The following is a 20,499-nucleotide window of genomic DNA, read 5'->3' on the forward strand; positions in this document are numbered from 1 at the left end:
AGCTTCCTGCTAATGTGCTGGGGAAAGCAGAGGAAGATGGCCCAAGTGCTTGGGTCTCAGCCATCTATGTGGGAGACCCGGATGGGAGACCCAGATGGAGTTCCTGGCTCCTGGCTTTGTCCTGGCCCAGCCCTGACTGTTATAGCCATCTGTGGAGTTGACTATCAGAAGAAAGATCTCTCTCTCTCTCTCTCTCTCTCTCTCTCTTCCCTCTCTCCTTCCCTCCCCACTCTCCCATCACTCTGCCATTCAAATACATAAATAAATATTCTTTAAAAAAAAAAGATAAATGTTCCAGGAGAAAACATAGACAAAAGATCTCTGTCTCTCTTTCTCTCTCTCTTATCTCACTTTCTTTTATATGGAAATACAAATTAAAAGTTTCTTCCAGGTCTCCCACGTGAGTGCAGGGGCCCAGGAACTTGGGCCATCCTCTACTGCTTTCCCAGAAGCATTAGCAGTGAGCTGGATTGGAAGTGCAGCAGCTGGATACAAACCAGTGCCAAATGGGATGCCGGAGTTGCAGGCAAAGGTTTACCCTGTTAGGCCACAAAGTGGGCCCCTACCATGCTCTTCTGATTACTGTATCTTTGTAACATATTTTGAGATCCAGCATGTGATATCTGCTACTTTGTTCTTTTTGAAGCAGATTGCTTTGGCTATATGGGTCTTTTGTGCTTCCAAATATATTTTAGAGTTTTTCTATATCTGTGAAGAATGAAATGGGATTTTGATGGCAACTGCAATGAGTTTGTAGACTGCTTGAGAAAGTACGGACATTTTAACAATATTAATTCTTCTAACCTACAAACATGGATATCTTCCCATTTATTTATATCATCTTCAATTTCCTTCCTCAGTGTTTCTTAGCTTTCAGTATATGGGTCTTTTACTTCCTTGCTTAAATTTACTCCTAAATATTATTTTATTTTCTATGTTACTATAAATGGAATTATGTTCTTGATTTCTTTTTCAGACTCCTTGTTGTTAGTGTAGGATGCCAGATAGAAATACTACAATAGTGAAAAAACAATAGTGAAAAAAATGCTACTGATTTGTATCTTGGAACTTCACTGTGAATTTGTATATTCTAACAGTTTTTTGGTGGAGTCTTTTGTATTTCCTGTGTATAAGATCATGATAACAAGTGCTGGTGAGGATGTGGAGAAAAGGAAACCCTTTCATATTGTTGGTGAGAAAGTAAGTTAGTACAATCGTTTTGGAAAATAGTATAGAGGTTCTTCAAAAAACTAAAGATAGAATTAACCATCTGATCCAACACTCCAATCCACTCCTGGGTATATATCTAAAGGAACTGAAATCAGGGGGAAAAGTGATGTGTGCGTTCCCATGGTCAGTGCACATCATTATTCATAATAGCCAAGATTCTCAAACAACCTAAGGGTCCTTACACAGATGAATGGATTTTAAATGTGAGTTATACACACAGCTATATCCATAAGGCAGATAGGCAGACAGAGGAACAGACAGATTAGATACACATAGATGGAGTACTACTCAGCTTTAATGAAAAAAAAAAAAAAACAACAGCAGGAAATTCTGTCACTTGTGCAAAATGGATGGATGAACCTAGAAGACATCTATGATAAGTGAATGAGTTGGACACAGAGAAACAAATACCACCTGATGTCACTTACGTGGAATCTAAAAATGTTGAAAAATGTTGAATTCATAGAAGCAGAGGGTAGAATCATGCTTCCCTAAGGTGGGAAGGGGGTGTGGCTGGGGAAAGGGAGATGTTGGTCAATGAGTTGTGAAGTTACAGTCAGGTAGGAGGGGTTCCATTGCAAAGCAGGGTGACTATAGGTGTGATAATATATATGTCAAAATGGCCAAAAGAAGGTTTAAATGTTCTAATCCCAAAGAGTAATAAATATTTGAGGCGATGGATATGTTACTTCTCCTTGATCACTGCACAATGTGATACGTATCGAATGCACTGAATTAACACACTTTACTCTTTCAACTAAAAATAAATTTTAAAACAACAACAACAACAACACAAAGTAACACACTTCTTATCTGTCTGATGGACAAATACTAAACAAAGTAGAAAATCTTCCCTCTGGCAAGAATGTAGGGAAACGCCACTTCTGAAGCTTTGCTGGTATAAATAAGAATTATTACTACTGTTTTTTGGCAAATAATCTGACAATATCTATCAAAATATTGAAGACAAACATATTCCACTAATTCTATACTTGGGAAACCAACTCAAGAGAAAAAATGACCAGGTATAAGTAATAATGATACCACCAATAATTGCTGACATTAGACACATTTGATGTGCCAGGCAGTGTTTTAGTTATTCTACAAATATTAACCCACTTTACCCACATGATGACCCAGTGAGATTATACACAAATGGACTGGAAAATATACATACAAGGATAGCCAACTATAATACTAATTATAGCAGGATTTATAATAGAGAAAAAGAAGCTGTCAATAGCATAGAATAAAATAGAATGCAATCGTCTAGGAGCCGGGGCTGTGGCATACCAGGTAAGGCTGCTGCCGGCAGTGCAGGCATCCCATATGGGTGCCAGTTCGAGTCCCAGCTGCTCCACCTCGTCTCAGAGACTGACTCACACCCCTCAGTTTGCATGTTGAAGTCCTAACCGCGGGCACCTCAGAATATGGCTGTTGGGTGACAGGGCCTTTAACAAGTACTTAAGGTTAAGTGAGATGATAATCCAATAGACCTAGAGTCCTCAGAAGAAGAGGAAGAGATGCCTGGCTGTGTGGGAGCCCAGAGGACCGGCTGCACCAGGGCGTAGCAGGAGGGCATCCGTCTGCAAGCCAAGGAGAGAGGGCTCGGAAGGAACCAACCCTGAACCCTGACGGCACCTTGACCTTGGCCTGCTAGCCTCCAAAACCGTAAGAAAACAAACTTCCCTCGTTGAAGCCCCTGGTATGAGGTGTTCAGTGACTTAGCTGAGCAGACCAACACACCCCTGCTGACGAGCAGCCAGCACAGTGACAACGGAAGGGCTCCGCCCTGGCCCTCTGTTGCACTTCCTGTCACCAGCCAGTCTCCGGAGGCAGGGGCCACATCCACGTTCAGCTGGTGCCCTCTGAAGGGGGAGTTCCTTGCTTTTCTGGGACATTTTTTTTAAAGATTTATTTTATTTATTTGAAAGACAGAGTTACAGAGAGAGAGGTCTTCCATCCACTGATTTAATCCCCAAATGGCTGCAACAGCCAGAGCTGAGCTGATCCAAAGCCAGGAGCCAGGAGCTTCTTCTGGGTCTCCTACGTGGGTGCAGGAGCCCAAGGACTTGGGCCATCTACTACTGCTTTCCCAGGCCACAGCAGAGAGCTGGATTGGAAGAGGAGCAGTCAGGACTTGAACTGGTGTCCATATGGGATGCCAGAGCTTCAGGCAGAGATTTTAACTCGCTGTGCCACAGGGCTGGCCGCTCTGGGACATATTTTTGCTCCTCTTCCCACCTCCACCAGAAGCTGGGGATGGCTTTCTCTTCCCTCTTGACTCAGAAGCCTCAGGAAGCTAGTACCAGCACCAGCCCAATTCCTCCTTTAGCAAATTTCTCCAGGAACCTAGCAGGTACCCCCGATGTCAGAGATGGTAACGTGTCATTTCTGATGGATGCACGTGAATCAGAAACCTGCTGCAGAAGCTCTCTTCCAAGCCTTCCCTGGGCAGGTCGGGAAGTGAAGAAAGCCCCCCAGAGGCAGTGCTGTCCTTCCTCTCCGAGGGAATGCATGGACCCCACCGCTCAGTTTCACCGGTCAGAAACCACAATATTTGTTCTTGAAACACGTTCGAGGAAACCAAATGCCAAGGAAAACGTGGCACTTTACCATAGGATTATGAGAGTTTATAATCTACAATCAGTGTTGAGGAAATAAAATTTGGCCTTTTGTGGCCAGGTGCCCCTTCAATGAAAGCGAGTGGCTCGGCCCACCCAGACCAAACAGCAACAAGGAGAGGAAAGAATAGAAAAGGAATGAGTGACGTTTGCTACCTGTGCATCAATTAGTGTTTATTAAACATATCATAAAAATGCGGGGTGCGGGGAGGGGAGACACCTTGCCAAATGCCTGGGCCTGGGTGAGACAGCTGTTTTGCATTTGGCTTTAGTTCCTAGGCTTAGTAGAAAAACACTGGTTGTTATCTTGCTACCAAATCCAAGTCTCAGGAGGTAAAGGCAGAGCCAAGTCTGCCTGCTGAGCGGGAGGACACACTCACTGTCCTCATTCCACACCCAGCACCAGGAGGGGCAACATCCTATTGCAAGCCCTCTTCAAAGAAAGGCTGTTAACATAGAAACATGGAAGTTAAACTCCCATCTTCCACAAAGCCGTGCCTCTCTCGGCCACCTCCCAACTCATTCTCCCCTATCACCGTGACAGCCACTGTTAGTTAATCAGAAGGAAAAGGAAGCCTTTATCCTCAGCTCAGGCAGTTTTATTTCAAATAATGATCTTGTCTCGTGGTAAATTCTTGCCATATGACAGCACCAGGTAGCAAGTCATTAGCACGGGAGGGAACCAAGGGCTCCTGGGCTCTTGGCACCAAGGACTATCTAGATTCCGGTTTTCTCTTTAACATCCAATTAAGAACACGATTACATAAATCCTCAGCTTCCGAGCTCTAGGCCTCAATCATTAAATGAGGCTCAAATGGCCCAAGAGGAAAGGCAGCATAGCATGACACTGAGCTGCAGATTAATCATACAAAGGCCCTATCAATGAGGAAGTGAAATACAGCGCACGGCCAACCACATCCGCAGCTCTCCATGTCTAGAAGGTTTTTCACCAAAACATCTTTTGTGACTATTTCAGGTTCACGAAGATGACCCAGTTAAAGAACTATGAAGCCATGGCTGAAATTATTAGGGAATTATAGTGGTTTTCCTCTCCCAGCCGGAGACACAGTCACTCTTCTTGATGTGGTCTGTAACCCTGAGTTGAATAAGAACCAGCTACTCCTAGAAAGGCTGCTGGATAGGGAGGGCAGACAGAAGAATAAATACTCGATACACTTGTCTGCCATCTGGCGGTCTACCAGTAACTCGGCTTCATTCTCTTGGTAACAGGAGTTTATGTTTTCTCCTATAAGCCTTACATAAAGTCTCTCAGGATAGCTGTGTGCATCTGAGTGAAGCTGTGGAACACTGGTAATACTCTGCTCTATACTGAACTTGGCACCAAATACAAAGTTGCAAACTCAGGAAATACAAAGTCCATGTTAATGATGAGAAGGACATAGACACTTCACAGGATGATAATAAGTATAACAGTGGTAATAGATACAAATGAAAACCATTACTTCCCGGCATATTAACTAAAATTTCACTGAAGAAGGGGAATTTAGATTGAGTCACAAAACGCAGAGAGAATTCAGGGGGCTGTCTAGGAAGGGAAGAGTGCTCGAGGAAGGCAAAACAGGCCCAAAAGCAGGCAGGCAGTGACGTCAGTGACAATGGCAAAGACCTTTAAAAGTTCCCCAGCCCATAATAATCATGAGAAAACCGGCAAAAAGTCACAGAATCAACTTTTTCAGAAATGAGGGAATTAAAGACATGCAGCAGTAGGGGAAGCATTCATTCAAGAAAACCAGGAACCCTGACAAGACGACCACATGAACTTGTGCCCTATCCACCGTCCAGCTCTGCAGCAGCCTTCACAGGCGCGGTGAGAACCAGCACCTGAACAGTCTCTAGAGGAGGCAGAGCAGAGCTGCAGTTCCTTCCAAGCCTCCTTCCTGCAGAATTCTACCCTTGACCCTGCGGGTGCATCCCTGGGAGGCCTCATTTGCTACCTCTGTTTCACCTGGCTCATTGCTCCCCGTGGCAAACAATCTCTTCCCTCAAGCATTAGTCTGAACAATTAGGAGTAATTATTTAACTTTATGGCTGCCTGAACAAGTGGACAGAAGTGAGGGCAAACAATACAATAACCATAGAACTTGAAAGGAAAAGCAAAGGCGTGAGATATCCACAGTGGCTATGAAAAGCTCTGACATTTTTCCAAGATCAGAAGACCATACCTCAGGGTAGGACTGCATGTGTGCCCAAGGCTGGACACCTGCCCAGCAGAGACCTGGGAAGGCCCTGAACTCTTCCGCTGACTTGAGTCTCTGCACAAGGACAAAGTGAAGCCCGAGGCCCAGCTGTTAAGTTCTGGCTGTTTGTTAGAGACAGGACCCAGCAGATAACAGGGCTTCTTGGCAAAGCCTGGGAAACTTACTGGTTTCTGACAGTGAAAAGAATGTCTGTACAATCATTAGATGACAACTAATTAAGCTACATGACGAAAGACTTCTGTGACCACACACACAATAAAGAATTTTACAGATTTAGTTCCCAACAGTCACTATACAAACAGCAAATAGCAAACAGGAACAACACCAACAACAAGCACTGGGAAGGGAGAATCTGATTTCCAAAGATATCACATTATGTTATTGACAATTTCCAGTTTTCGACAAAACCATGATGACACATGCAAAGAAATAAGACATGGCAGCCCATACCCAGGAAACAGCCATCGTTAGAAGCTGCCCCTGAGGAAACCCAGACACAATACGTATTAGACCAAGTCTTTAAAGCAGTTATTTTAAATATGTTCAAAGAACTAAAGGAAACTATGTATAAAGAACTAAAGGAAAATATGGAAGCAATGACTCACTCAATAGAGATGATCAGTTACAAAACTGAATTTACTCACTGCTTGGGGCACCTGCACCTCGAGTCGGGGTGCCTAGTTTAAGTCCTGGCTCCTCCGCCTCCGATCCAGTTAAAGCGATTGTCATTCTATGAGTCTGCTGAATGGACTCCTTCCCATGCTGGAGCATTCACTCCTTTTTAATTCTATCTATTATTATTACCAAACACTTAATCCTATTTATATGATCACTTTAACACTTGATCCTATCTATATGATCACTCTTCCTTTTAAATATAAAGTAAATAAATCTTTAAAAAAGAAAAAATCCTAAGGAATACACATACACAAAATCAATTCCACTTATAGCAGCATCAAAAATAATGCAATACTTAGGAATACTTAGGAATGCATTTTTAAAAAGAAGTACAACATTTGTACACTGAAAACTATACAACATCAGTGATAGGAACATATCTAAATAAGCAGAAATACCGTCTGTGTTCATGGAATGGAAAACTGACTCAACTATTGTTAAGACGGCAATGCTCTCCAAATTGACCTACAGATTCAGCCCAATATTTATAAAAGTTCCTGTCACCTTTTTGGGGGGGCAAAATTGACAAGCTGATTCTAAAACTCACTAGGAATTTCAAGGAACAAAGAAAGGCTAAAGTAGTCTTGAACAGGAACAAAGTTGGATTCATGCTTTCTGACTGCAACTTCTGCAACTTAGAACAAAGCAGCTATAATCATGACTGTGTGGGACTGGCATAGTTCACACAGAGAGTACAATGGAGTAGAATTCAGAATTAGGGAAAAAAACGCATACCTCTATGGTTAACTGATTTTCAACAATAGTGTCAAGATAACTTTATGGAGGAGAATAATCTTTTCAAATATAGTACAAGGACAATGAATTTTCACACACAAAAGAATGAAATTGGGCCTGTCTTCCACACCATATGTAAAATTAACTAGAAGTGGAACAAATACTTACCTCTAGGAATTAAAACGATAAAATTCAGGAGAAAATATTTGTACAGGTATTAATCTTCAGATTCTGTAGCAGTAATGATTCCTTAGATATAGCATGCAAGGGAGCTCTCTCAGACTCTTTGTGTAAGGGCACTAATCCCACTTACGAGGGCACTGCCCTCATGATCTAATCACACATCTAAGGTCCCACTTCCTAAAACCATCATCTTTAGGTATTTGTTAAAGGGTTATTTTATTTATTTTAAAGGCAGAATTACAGAGAGGATGAGAGAGAGAGAGAGAGCAAGCGAGCGCCTGGGACTCTATACAGCTCTCCTACATGTGTGGCAGGGGCTCAAGAAATTGAGCCATCTTCCACTGTCTTCCCAGATACATTAGCAGGGAGCTGGATCAGAAGTGGAGCAGCCAGGACTTGAACCTGTGCCCATATGGGATGCCAGCAGTGGCTTAACCTGCTGTGTCACAGTGCCTGCCCCATTTTTTTTTTTTAAGAAGACTTGTTTATTTATTTAGTTGAAAAGCAGAGTTACAGAGAGAGACAGAGGGAGAGACAGAGAGAGAGATCTTCATTCACTGGTTTGTTCCCCAAATGGCTGCAATGGCCACAGCTGGACCACGCTGGGGCCAGGAACTCCAGCCAAACTCTCCCATGTGGGCGCAGGGACTCAAGCACTTAGGCTGTCCTCTGCTGCTTTCCCAGGTCCAGTAGCAGGGAGCTGAATCAGAAATGGAGCAGCCAGGTTTCAAATCAGCACCCATATGAGATGCCAGTGTTGCAGGTGGAGGCTTCACCTGCTATGCCACAGCACCAGCCCCCATCATCTTAGGTATTAAGATGTTAGGATTTCAACATATGAATGTGGTAGATTGCAAACATTTAGACCACAGTACATATGTCATGTAAAAATGTGTACATAAAATGTCCATGCAGCATTATTCATAACCAAAAGTGGAAATAATCCAAATATCCTTTGATTGATGAGTGAATAAATAAAATGTGAGGAATCTGGGATGAGCATTTAGCCTAGAAGTTAAGATGTCCATGTCCCATATTGGAGTAGCTGGGTTTGATCAAGGCTCCAGTTCCTAACTCCAACTTCCTACTAAAGCAAATTCTAGGAGGCAGCAGTGATGACTCAAGTAATTGTGTTCCTGACATCCAACTGGATTGTGTTCCTAGCTCCTGACTTTGTCCAGCCCAGTCCTAGCTCAGTCCTAGTTGTCGAGGGCATTCGGGGGGTAAACCAGGTGATGAGAGGTCATTCTATTTCTCTCTCTCTCCTTTTCTCCTCTCTCTCAAGTGAGTTAATTAAAGTATGATATATCCACAAAATGAAAAATATCATTTGGCAACAGAAAGGAATAAAGTGCTGATATATGCTATAGCATGGGCATACCTTGAAAACATTATAGGAAGTTGGGGCCGGTGCTGTGGCATAGCAGGTAAAGCTGCCGCCTGCAGTGCCGGCATCTCATATGGGCTCCAGTTTTAGATCTGGCTGCTCTGCTTCCAATCCAGCTCTCTGCTATGGCCTTGGAATGCAGTAGAAGATGGCCCAAGTGCTTGGGCCTCTGCACCCATGTGGAAAGACCTGGAAAAGGGCTCCTGGCTCCTGGCTTTGGATCAGTGCAGCTCTGGCCATTGCAGCCATCTGGGGAGTGAGCCAGTGGATGGAAGACCTCTCTCTCTGCCTCGCCTTCTCTCTCTGTGTAACTCTTTCAAATAAATAAAATAAATCTTAAAGAAAAGAAACAAAAACATTACAGGAAGTAAAAGAAGTCAAGCATAGCAGGATGTATACCCTCTGATTCCACTGATGATAAGTCATGTCTCTATTAAATAAAAGAGAAAGAAACTGAACGAGTGATCAGTAGTGCCTAGGGGCAGATGGGAATGGACAGGGACTGCTAATGGTTAGGTTCTTTTTCAGTGAGAAAAATATTCTGAAACCACACAGTGGTGATGCCTGCTCAAACTTGTGGATATGTTAGAACACTGACATACCTTAAAGAGTGAATTTTATAGTATGTGATTTATATCTTAATTAAAAAACAGAGAAAACATGGAGGCTTGACATCTTTCCTAAAGCATTCTCTGTGTTTTCTGCCTGCATAAAGCATAGTAGCTAGCAGATGGGAGACTTGTCTGTCTACTCTATCAGTCTTATAAGATCCTTCAAAGTAGAACTTCTCATACAGGGTTTTGTTTTCCCAGAGTTTAGCATAGTGTCAAATAGTCTATAAAAGACAAACGCACCTATAATATGGGTATTAAGGAAGCTGGAAGGGGTTTGTTTGTTGTTGGTGGTGTCCAGTGGGACTGCTATGGCTTAAGGCCTTTAAGATCAGCAGTGTCCAGGCCGGCGCCGCGGCTCACTAGGCTAATCCTCCGCCTAGCGGCGCCGGCACACCGGGTTCTAGTCCCGGTCGGGGCGCCGGATTCTGTCCCGGTTGCCCCTCTTCCAGGCCAGCCCTCTGCTGTGGCCAGGGAGTGCAGTGGAGGATGGCCCAGGTGCTTGGGCCCTGCACCCCATGGGAGACCAGGAAAAGCACCTGGCTCCTGGCTCCTGCCATCGGATCAGCGCGGTGCGCCGGCCGCAGCGCGCCGGCCGCGGCGGCCATTGGAGGGTGAACCAACGGCAAAAGGAAGAACTTTCTCTCTGTCTCTCTCTCTCACTGTCCACTCTGCCTGTAAAAAAAATAAATAAATAAATAAAAAGATCAGCAGTGTCCAGATAAGAGCTGGGTCTAACACGCAGCTTGTTTTGAACTTGACCTGTAGGGAAGAGGAGCCATTGAGTTTTTAAGCTGGGTAGGAAATGATAGCATTTGCATCTAGAAACAAATCCCCCTAGTGGCAAGAAGGAAGAAGGCATCAGAATGGAGAAATTAGCAGGCCATCGAATGGCAGCAGATTTCCAATTAAACGGCAAAATGGCAAGCATTTGGCACAGCAGTTAAGGCACCACTGCTTGGGATGCCTGCACCCCGTATCAGACTTTCTGATTTCAAGTTCCAACTCCTCTCCTGCTTCCAGCTTCCTGTTCCTGTGCACTCCCGGGGGCAGAAGTGACAGTTCAAATAGTTGGGTTACTGCTACCCATGAAGGAGACCTGAACAGAGCTCCTGGCTCCTGGTTTTAGCCTGGATCAGCCCTGGTTGTTGCGGGCATTTCAGGAGTGAATCAGAAGATAAGGGATCTCTGTCTATTTGTCTCTTTCTACCTTTCAGACAAATAAAATAAATTAGAAAAAAAATTTAAAATGTCAAGTCCAGACATCAAAATTCTTCCTCTATTTCCACACCAAGCTAATTGAAACGATCAGTGGAATAGAAAACCAATATTTTGCCTTTTTTTCACATTGGCACTGAGGAGTGACACCATCACCATGCCATGAACTGCAAATGGATACACATCACAAGATTGGGAGCCAATTCCCCATGATAGCAATGTGATGCTAGGGTACATGTTACACTATAGATGTAGGTTTGTTTTTTTTTTGTTTGTTTGTTTTTTTTTTTTTTTTTTTTTTTGACAGGCAGAGTGGACAGTGAGAGAGAGAGACAGAGAGAAAGGACTTCCTTTTGCCGTTGGTTCACCCTCCAATGGCCGCTGCGGCCGGCGCACTGCAGCCGGCGCACCGCACTGATCCAATGGCAGGAGCCAAGTACTTATCTTGGTCTCCCATGCAGGTGCAGGGCCCAAGCACTTGGGCCATCCTCCACTGCACTCCCTGGCCACAGCAGAGAGCTGGACTGGAAGAGGGGCAACCTGGACAGAATCCGGTGTCCCAACCAGCACTAGAACCTGGTGTGCCGGCGCCGCTAGGCAGAGGATTAGCCTAGTGAGCCGCGGCACCAGCCTATGTAGGGGTTCTAATCAGGCCCCTGTTCCCTGATTTGAAAAGAGAGGGTGGGATCCAGCCAGAGGAGAGGTGCTGCACCTTTCTCGATTCATCCTTCATTCTCTGCGCATCAGTCTCAGGAGCTGTGGCACTGGAAATTGCTGGAGGGAGAAAGCCCATCCACGAAGAGATCCTTCCATAGTTGGGAGAGTGAGCGGGCAGGAACCCAGCTATTGCCATATAAACCACTGGGATGGCAGGCAGGCCAAACAGAAAATGAAATTTGACATTAGACCCTGGTTTGGAGGCTTCTCCATGCCTACAGGAGACAAAGTTCCCCTGGTGGCACAGCCTGCAGCATCAGCTCTGTAGCTCCATGCTTGGAGGCTGGGCGCCTTGGACTAGTCTGCAAAAGTTTTATCACCAAAACCAAAGTTAAAATCTAAGGAGTTGGCCGGCGCCATGGCTCACTAGGCTAATCTTATGCCTGCAGGGCCAACACCCCGGGTTCTAGTCCCAGTTGCTCCTCCTCTAGTCCAGCTCTCTGCTGTGGCCCGGGAAGGCAGTAGAGGATGGCCCAAGTGCTTGGGCCCTGCACCCTCATGGGAGACCAGGAGGAAGTGCCTGGCTCCTGGCTTCAGATCAGTGCAGCGCCAGCCATAGCAGCCATTTGGAGAGTGAACCAACGGAAGGAAGACCTTTCTCTCTCTCTCTTACTGTCTAACTCTGCCTGTCAAAAAAAAAAAAAAAAAAAATCTAAGGAGCTAAGCATTCAGGTGAGGGGGTCCAATGAGAATCCAACAAACCGTCTGTCCAGTATCAGGACTGGGTTTGTTCTTTTCGTTCACAAATCAGTGGACAAGAAAGATGAATGAGATTGTGAAAAGGTTACATGACCTAAACCACAGAGGAAAACCATCATTTGGGAGTGGGGCATGAGGCTGTTTATGAAAGATTTACCCCAAGAAGGAAGATGCAGGCCCCTTCTGTTCCCTGATGTAAACAGAATTCAGGAAACCTGAAACTGACTAAATAAAAGGCCGACGATGACATCCCAAGGTGACAAAGAGGGAGTGGACTGGACTGCATTGATAAAGGAGTGTGAGAAAAGTGAATAAAATAGTCAAAAAATGATTTTAAAACAAAAACAGAAAGAGAAAAATCTGCACTATATAACCACGTGGAAGCCTAACTTGAGGAACCTCCCCTAACGCAAAGGAAAGGAGCAAAATGTTGTGAAGAACAGAAACGGAGGGCCAGCACGTAGATAACTGGTACAAGAAATAGAACAGAATCAATTTAACAAAGAATAGAAGAACGCTTTCTCCAGGAAAAAATGACCTCACTCCACAGAATGATGACCTCACAAAACCTTGCAACATAAATAAAAAGACAAAATTAGTTAGGTGCAAGCAAATTTATAACATTTAATGATAAGCATAAAATTCTACAAACATACAGGACAGAGAAACCTCAGACTTCTTTATGGCAACAGCTGACTGACTATAACCAACATGTTGACAAAATGGGAATGGTTTGATTAATTTGTGAATACAGGACTGGTGTTGCCTTGAGACAACCGGCATCCCACATCAGGGCATCTGTTCAAGTCCCAGCTGCTTTGCTTCCGATCCAGGTCCCAGCAGAGGATGATCCAAGTACTTGGGCCCCTGTCATCTATGTAGGAGACCTGGATGGAGTTCCTGGCCCCAAGCTTTGGCCTGGCCCAGACCTGGCTGCTGTGGCCATTTGGGGAGTGAATCAACAGATAGAAGATCTCCCTCTCTCCCTGTATCTCTCTCTCTCCTTCTCTCACTCTGCGTTTCAAAAAGCAGCAGCAGCAGCAGCAGAAGCAGAAGCTAAAGCAGAAACAGAAGCAGAGGAAGAGGAAGAGGAAGAAGAGGAGGAGGAGGAAGAGGAGGAAGAGGAAGGAGGAGGAAGGAGAAGGAAGACAAAAACTAAAAATCAACTTGTTAAGATAGCAAAAACACTTTCAGATATATAAGGATTCAGAAAGCATATAACTACTACATTCCCATACTGGACATTTTCTTCAAATTCATGCTGGGCCAACTGGATTACCACATACCAACTGGATTACCACATACCACAGGGCCAATGCTGTGGCATAGTAGGTTAAGCCTCCACCTATGGTGCCAGCATCCCATATGGGCTCAATTTGTGTCCTAGCTGTTCCCCTTCCAATCCAGCTCTCTGCTTATGGCCTGGGAAAGCAGTGGCAGATGGCCCAAGTGCTTGGGTCCCTGCATCCACAAGAAAGACCTGGAAGAAGCTCCTGGTTCCAAGCTTCAGATCGACCCAGCTCTGGCCATTGCAGCCATTTGGAGAGTGAGCCAGCAGATGGAAGGCCTTTCTTTCTGTCTCTCCTTCTCTCTTTCTCTTTATCTGTAACTCTGTCTCTCAAATAAATAATCAAATTCTTAAAAAAAATTGAGTAGGACCCTTACCTTATCCCATAAAATATAAAAATTAACTGAAAATAGAAGAATGACCTAAACCTAAGCACTAAGACTACAAAACTCTTAGCAGTGAACACAGAGGAAATCTTCATGACCTTGGATTTCTTGGAGATGATACCAAAAGCACAATCAGGAAGACAAAATAGAGAGTTTGGATCATATCAAAATTGAACACATGCATCAAAGACATAGTCAAGAAAGTGAAGAGATTATGTAAAGGACAGGAGACACCATCATATGTCTGATAAGGGATTAATATACAGAAGATATAAAAAATCCTGCTACTCAACAACAACAAAACCCAACTAAAAATATCCAAACTACTTGAGTAGACATTTCTCCAAGAATGATCCACAAACGGCCAACAAGCACAAGAAAAGGTAATCAGCATCCCTGATAATTAGGGAAATGCAAATCAAAACCACAATGAGAAACCACGCCACACCTACCAGGAAGGCTGTAATTAAAAAATAAGAAAAGGGGCTGGTAGCGGGTAAAGCCACTCACTGCCTGCAGAGCCAAAGCCAGCATCTGATCCGGGTGAGATTTGAGTCCCAGCTGCCCCACTTTCAATCCAGCTCCCTGTTAATGTGCCTGGGAAAGAAGTGAAGATGGTCCAAGTGCTTGGGTCCCTGCCACCCACCCGGGGTACCTGGATGAAACTCCTGGCTCCTGGCTTCAGATCAGTCCAGCTCCAGCCATTGTGGCCATTTGGGGAGTGAACCAGTGGATAGAAGCTCGCTCGCTCGCTCGCTGTCTGGCTGTCTTTTCCCCACTCTCTCTCTTTCTGTAAACTCTGCCTTTCAGTAAATAAATAAATCTTTAAAAAAAAGAAAATAGCAAGTGTTGGCAAGAATGTGGAGAAACTGTAACACCTGTGCATTGCTGCTGGGAATGCGAATGGTACAGCTGCTGTGGAAACTGGCATAGCATGTCCTCAAAAACAAGAATTAAACATAATTACCTTATGTTTCAGCAATTCTACTTACGAGTATATACACAAAAGAAATCAAAGCAGGGCCTCCAGTAGACATCGGTATGCCCGTATTTATAGCAGCACTATTCACAATAGCTATGGTGGAGACAACGGTGTCTACTGATGGTGAAGAAATTGAGAAATTTAATGCACACATGCAGCGAAATTCTGCACATCTTAAAAAGAAAGGAAATTCTGACAGCACGCTACCACATGGATGAACCCTGAAGACTTTATACTAAGTGAAACAAGCCAGTCACAAAGGGAAAAATAGGGGCCGGTGCCGTGGCGCAGTAGGTTAATCCTCCGCCTGCAGTGCCGGCATCCCCCGAGCTGCTCCTCTTCTAGTCCAGCTCTCTGCTGTGGCCCAGGAAGGCAGTGGAGGATGGCCCAAGTGCTTGGGCCCCTGCACCTGCATGGGAGACCAGGAGGAAGCACTTGGCTCCTGGCTTTGGATAGGTGCAGCTCTGGCTGTTGCAGCCACCTGGGGAGTGAACCAGAGGATGGAAGACCTTTCTCTCTGTCTCTCCCTCTCACTGCTGTAACTCTCTCAAATAAATAAATAAAAATCTTTTTTTAAAAAAAGGAAAAATATTGTATGATTCTAATTATATGAGGTATTTAGAGTTGTCAAATTCAGATTCAGAAACTAGAATGGTGGTTCCCAAAGGCGGCAGGAAGGGAGAATGGGGACTTGGGGCTCAGTAGGTGAGCAGTTTCAGTGTTGGAAAATGAACAGCATTTTGGAGAGTGATGGTGGTGATGGCTGCACAACAGTATGAATGTTCTTAATGTTAGAGAACTGCACACTTGAAAATGGCTAGGATGATAAATTTTTAAAACATTTGTTAATTTGAAAGGCAGATTTATTTGATAGATAATAGATAAATAGACTGATGGATCAATCGATCACCATATGCTAGTTCACTCCCCAAATGGAGGCAGGGCTGGCCCAGGCTGAAGCTAGGAGACCAGAGCTCCACCCAAGTCTCCCACATGGGTAGCAGGGGCCCAAACACTTGGGCCATCCTCTGCTGGCTTCCCAGGTACATTAGCAGTGAGCTGGATTGGAAGTGGAGCAGCCAGGATTTGAACTGGTGCTCCAACATGAGATGCCAGCATTGCAGGCGGCAGCTTAGCTTACTGAACCAAAATAATGGCCCAAGATGGTAAATTTTCCTATGTATATTTTAACATAATAAAAAGTCTACCATCCATATAGAAAAAGATTGAAAAACATATAATATAGCAAGAAATAGACAAAAAAAAACATAAGAGGACAGAAGTTCAAAACATCAATCATGACAATAGATGTCAATGAGTTAAAATCGCTGTAGACTGTTGGAGAAAATATCTCAATTTTCTGTTGTCAACAATAGAGATTATGAAAATGCAACAGTCAAGCAAAATATTTTATGTACCATTTCAAATATGAAGAATAACCATATATGGGGTGGGTGTTGTGGTGTAGTGGGTTAAGCCACTGCTTAGGACATCCTCAACCCATCTGGAGTACCTGGTTCAAGTTCTGGCTACTCTGCCTTTCCAATCCAGCTTCCTGCTAATGCACTTGGGAGGCAGTGGACGATGGTTCAAGAATCATCCCATGTGGGAGCTCCAGAAGGAATTCCTAGCTCCTGGCTTTGGGCTGGCTAATCCCAGCTGTTGCAGGCATTTGGGGAGTGAACCAGCAAATGAAGATCTTTGTCTCTCTGCCTTTCAAATAAACAAATAAATCCTTTATAAAAAATCATATAAAGCATAAATTACTGAGTAGAAAAAGAAGCTGGCAAGAATACAATGGTCCTAGGAGGTAGGTCTTAACACATCCCTTTTCAGTCCTTGACAGATCAAGTAGGTACAGCATTATGAAAATAGATGGACAATTTTACTATATGTTCCAAGAAAATGTGAAACATCACAGCGAAGAGAACCTTAAGCATTCTATATCCTCTGACCACAGAGCAAAACAGTAAGAAAACATTATGAACATAATAACTCCAACTACTTGGGGATTTTAAAAATAATAATAAAACAACAACAACAAAGACCCTCAAAGACAAGCAAGTGTAAAGAAAATAATAGTACACAAAACAGAAATCAGAATGATATAGAAAAATTACTCTGCTACACCAATACTTAAGCAATTTCAAATCTGGTTGAGAGATGACATTTCAAAGGAAAATCAGACATTTCAACAAGAGATGTCATTTCAGAAGAAAATCAATTAGAAAAATTGACTCAAAAAAAAAAGTAAGAATATTTTAAGCAAAACCACTACAGAAACCACTATAAAACTGTTCCCCAAACTGTCTCTTAGACAATATGGGTCTCAGTTTACTGATGATTCTTTTCAGCTTCTAGGGAATACACAGTTCCCATAAAATTTTTTATAGGGCACCAAAGAAACACAGAAAACACTCCTGGGTCCACATATCCAGACTTTATAAATCAAAACATTTGTCATGTTTTGTTGCTCTTCTTTTGTTGAAAAGGGCAACAGACAAAATGCTACTCATAAAGTTGAATTCTCCTGACTTCCATTTCCTTTCAACCTAATCCTTCTTCTGTCCAAGGAAATACAACTGTCCCGGCTATGGGTCCTCAAGGCCCTGAGATAAAGCTGGCATTTATAATTGGTGGGGACAAGACAAAGATGAGCAAGCCTGGGAGAGAAAACACTCAGGCGCTCAGAGAAGATAAGGAAAAGATAAGGAAATTAAATATTTTTTAAAACCATAAAAAGAGTCAGAAGATGGAGATAACCATTCATCTGAATTTGTGTATGTGAGTGCCACAAGCCAAAGGTGGTAAAAACTTCAGATAACAATTTTAAACTTCAAAATTGGAAAAAAGTTTCAAAATATAGAATGAGCCAAGAACTGGAATAGGAACCCATAAAAGAAATACAAATGGCTAATAAACAAAATGACCACAACTTTAGTTACCAAAACATGCAAATTAAGCCTTAACAATGAGCTATCCCCCTCATCTACTCCACCCATAATTTGATAATCTGCCAAAGATAAGAAAAAGGTAGTGTTTTAGGGTGCTATGGGAAATCTGGCCCTCATCTATTAACAATGACATTATAATTTCATATGAAGAATTTCATCAAAATTTTAAAAATCATCCCCATTGACCCAGTGAGTTTGTATCTTAATTTATCTGAAGGAAACAAGGGAGGTATGCCAACCTTCTGTATGCCTCACTTACAAAAGGAAAAACTAAGCTAAAATATCTAGCAATTAGACATTGGCTAAATAAATTATAATATAGCCATGTAATGCAAGACCTTGCGGCCCTTAAAAAGAACCATAGAAGGGCCAGCACCATGGCGTAGTGGGTAAAGACACTGCCTGCAGTGCTAGCATCCCATATGGGGGCCAGTTCGAGTCCTGGCTGCTCCACTTTCAATCTAGCTCTCTGCTATGGCCTGGGAAAGCTTTAGAGGATGGCCCAAGTCCTTGGGCCTCTTCACCTTTGTGGGAGACCCAGAACAAGCTCCTGGCTCCTGGCTTCAGGTCGGCCGTTGCAGCCATCTAAGGAGTCAACCAGTCAATGGATGACCTCTCTCTCTCTCTCCCTGCCTCTGCCTCTCTGTAATTCTGTCTTTCAAATAAATAAATAAATAAATCTTAAAAAAAAAAAAGAGAGAGAGAGAGAGAGAGACCCACAGACGAGTGGGCATTTGGCTTAGCAAGCGGGGCAGTGCTTAGGATACCTGCAATACTCCACACTGGAGTGGCTGAGTGGAAGTCCTGGATCCTCTCTTGACCCAAGCCTTCTGCTACTGTGCACCCTGGGAGGCAGCAAGGGATGGTTCAAGTGGTTGGGCCCCTGCGAGTCAGGTGGGAGGTCCAAGTGAATTCCAGGTTCCTGACTTCAGCTTTGCAGAGCCCTGACTGTTGCGGGCATTTTGTGAATGAACCAGTGAATGGGAGAACTCTCTGTCTCTCTGCCTTTCAAATAAGTAAAATAAAATAAAACAAAAAAAATTCTTAATTCCTGAAAAACGTTCATTATATATAGGCAAATGAAAAAAAAATCACAAAACATTCTTGGAGAAAAGGTTAGGAGTGATTAATTCTGGACAGCAAGATTGCATTTAATTTTTCTTTTCCATTTAGCCTTGTGTTATCGAACATTTTTTAAAAAATTGAACATGTTATTTTTATAAACATAAAAGAGGAAATAATATACAAGCACTAAAACTTGGTATCCAGAGCAGAGGGTGTCGAGATGCTAGGGGAGTGAATAAAGTGGAAAGGGCACAGGGCACAGGACAGAACCCACACGAGATGGAACTGAGCCCTCTAATATTCTTTTGTCCTTGAAATCCCAAGACCTTAAGGAGTCATATTTGATGTGTGGTTGAGCTTGTTTCCTGTTCGCGCAGGGACCACGGCTCTCAGGTTTCCTTACTTCAAACACAAGCTCAAGCTCTGGACAGGTCACACTTCCTGAGCACCCCTGCGGCCAGAAGGAATTTTCAAGGATCCTCCTCTCTCCAGAGCATGACACAGCCCGTGTCACTACTCCTGGCTTTCTCTCTCCAGCTCCCTTGTACAGCCGCAGACCCAATACAAACACACACACACACACAGTCCCAGTTACCTGTGCCCCCAACACTTACCCCTCCAACCGGAGTCCAAAAGAGGGAGAGAGAGGTCTGTTGGCCAGGGTCAGAGGCGACAGTTTTTATATAATCCACTGCTCCCGCCAGGAGGCTGCAGTCTCCTCCCGGATTCCTGGGAAAAGGGGAGGGCAGTCACTTCCCTCTGGGGGAAGGCAGCCAACACGCACGGCCGTAGTGAAAACCACAGACAATAAAGAAGAGGGAAATGTTCTTTTAAAAGTCATACTTCCTCAGTTACGTTATTGGTTGGCAAGTGAAGCAGCTTGAGTTTTCTTGCAACAGTTTCCCATCAATTGCATTTTTGGGGAAAAGTATGCCACTGCGGCCAGTTCAATAAAAACACGACCTTTTGTTTTAAAATCACTGTCGGTTTCTGTTGCTACAACTGATTGTAGCACTTCGAATTTCACACACAGGCGTCTCTCAGTAATCCTCACAGCAAAATTAAAGGCAGCATTGTTAACATTTCCTAACACAGATGAGGACTTGCGAGGGTACTCAAAGTGTCTTTGGGGAATATGTTGAACTACTCTGAAGCCAGCAGCTACTAAGCCTCACTTACATGTGAAGAGGAAGGTGAAAGAAAAGTTGGTGGCTCCTGGGAAGGTCTACTTTGCTCTGGGCCTTCGCAGTGTGGCTGATCTGATAAGGCAGAGGGTACTCCCAAGAGGAAATGTTTATGTGCCCTGTGCAGATAGCGGAAGCTTCCTCTCCCCAGACAATAGGTTTTAGCATAATTAAAGCACAGGCCAGAGGGACAGCTTAGAAGTTAAAATTCTTTGTGGCTTGGAATTCTTGGACCCAGAAGAAATCTCAGCGTGAGGTCTCCTTTCCCAAAAAACCCTTCCTTGACACCTACTTCTAAATTGTATTTGTGTTTTGAAAGGCAGGCAGAAAGGAAAAGAG

At 43.7% G+C, this 20,499-nt stretch overlaps 1 protein-coding gene across 1 annotated transcript in view; it reads right to left on the minus strand.

The window, feature by feature from the left end:
- Nucleotides 1–20,236, minus strand: part of MAB21L3 (mab-21 like 3) — a 54,452-nt gene extending 34,216 nt beyond the window's left edge. The window contains exon 1 of the mRNA XM_051856127.3: nucleotides 19,591–20,236. The gene's annotated coding sequence lies outside the window, so the exon portion shown is untranslated. The remainder of the gene's footprint in view (nucleotides 1–19,590) is intronic.
- Nucleotides 20,237–20,499: the final 263 nt, after the last annotated feature.

This window comes from Oryctolagus cuniculus, chromosome 7 (genome assembly GCF_051225735.1).
Source record: "Oryctolagus cuniculus isolate XC-2025 breed Fujian yellow rabbit chromosome 7, ASM5122573v1, whole genome shotgun sequence".
In the NCBI taxonomy this organism is placed as follows: Eukaryota; Metazoa; Chordata; class Mammalia; order Lagomorpha; family Leporidae; genus Oryctolagus; species Oryctolagus cuniculus.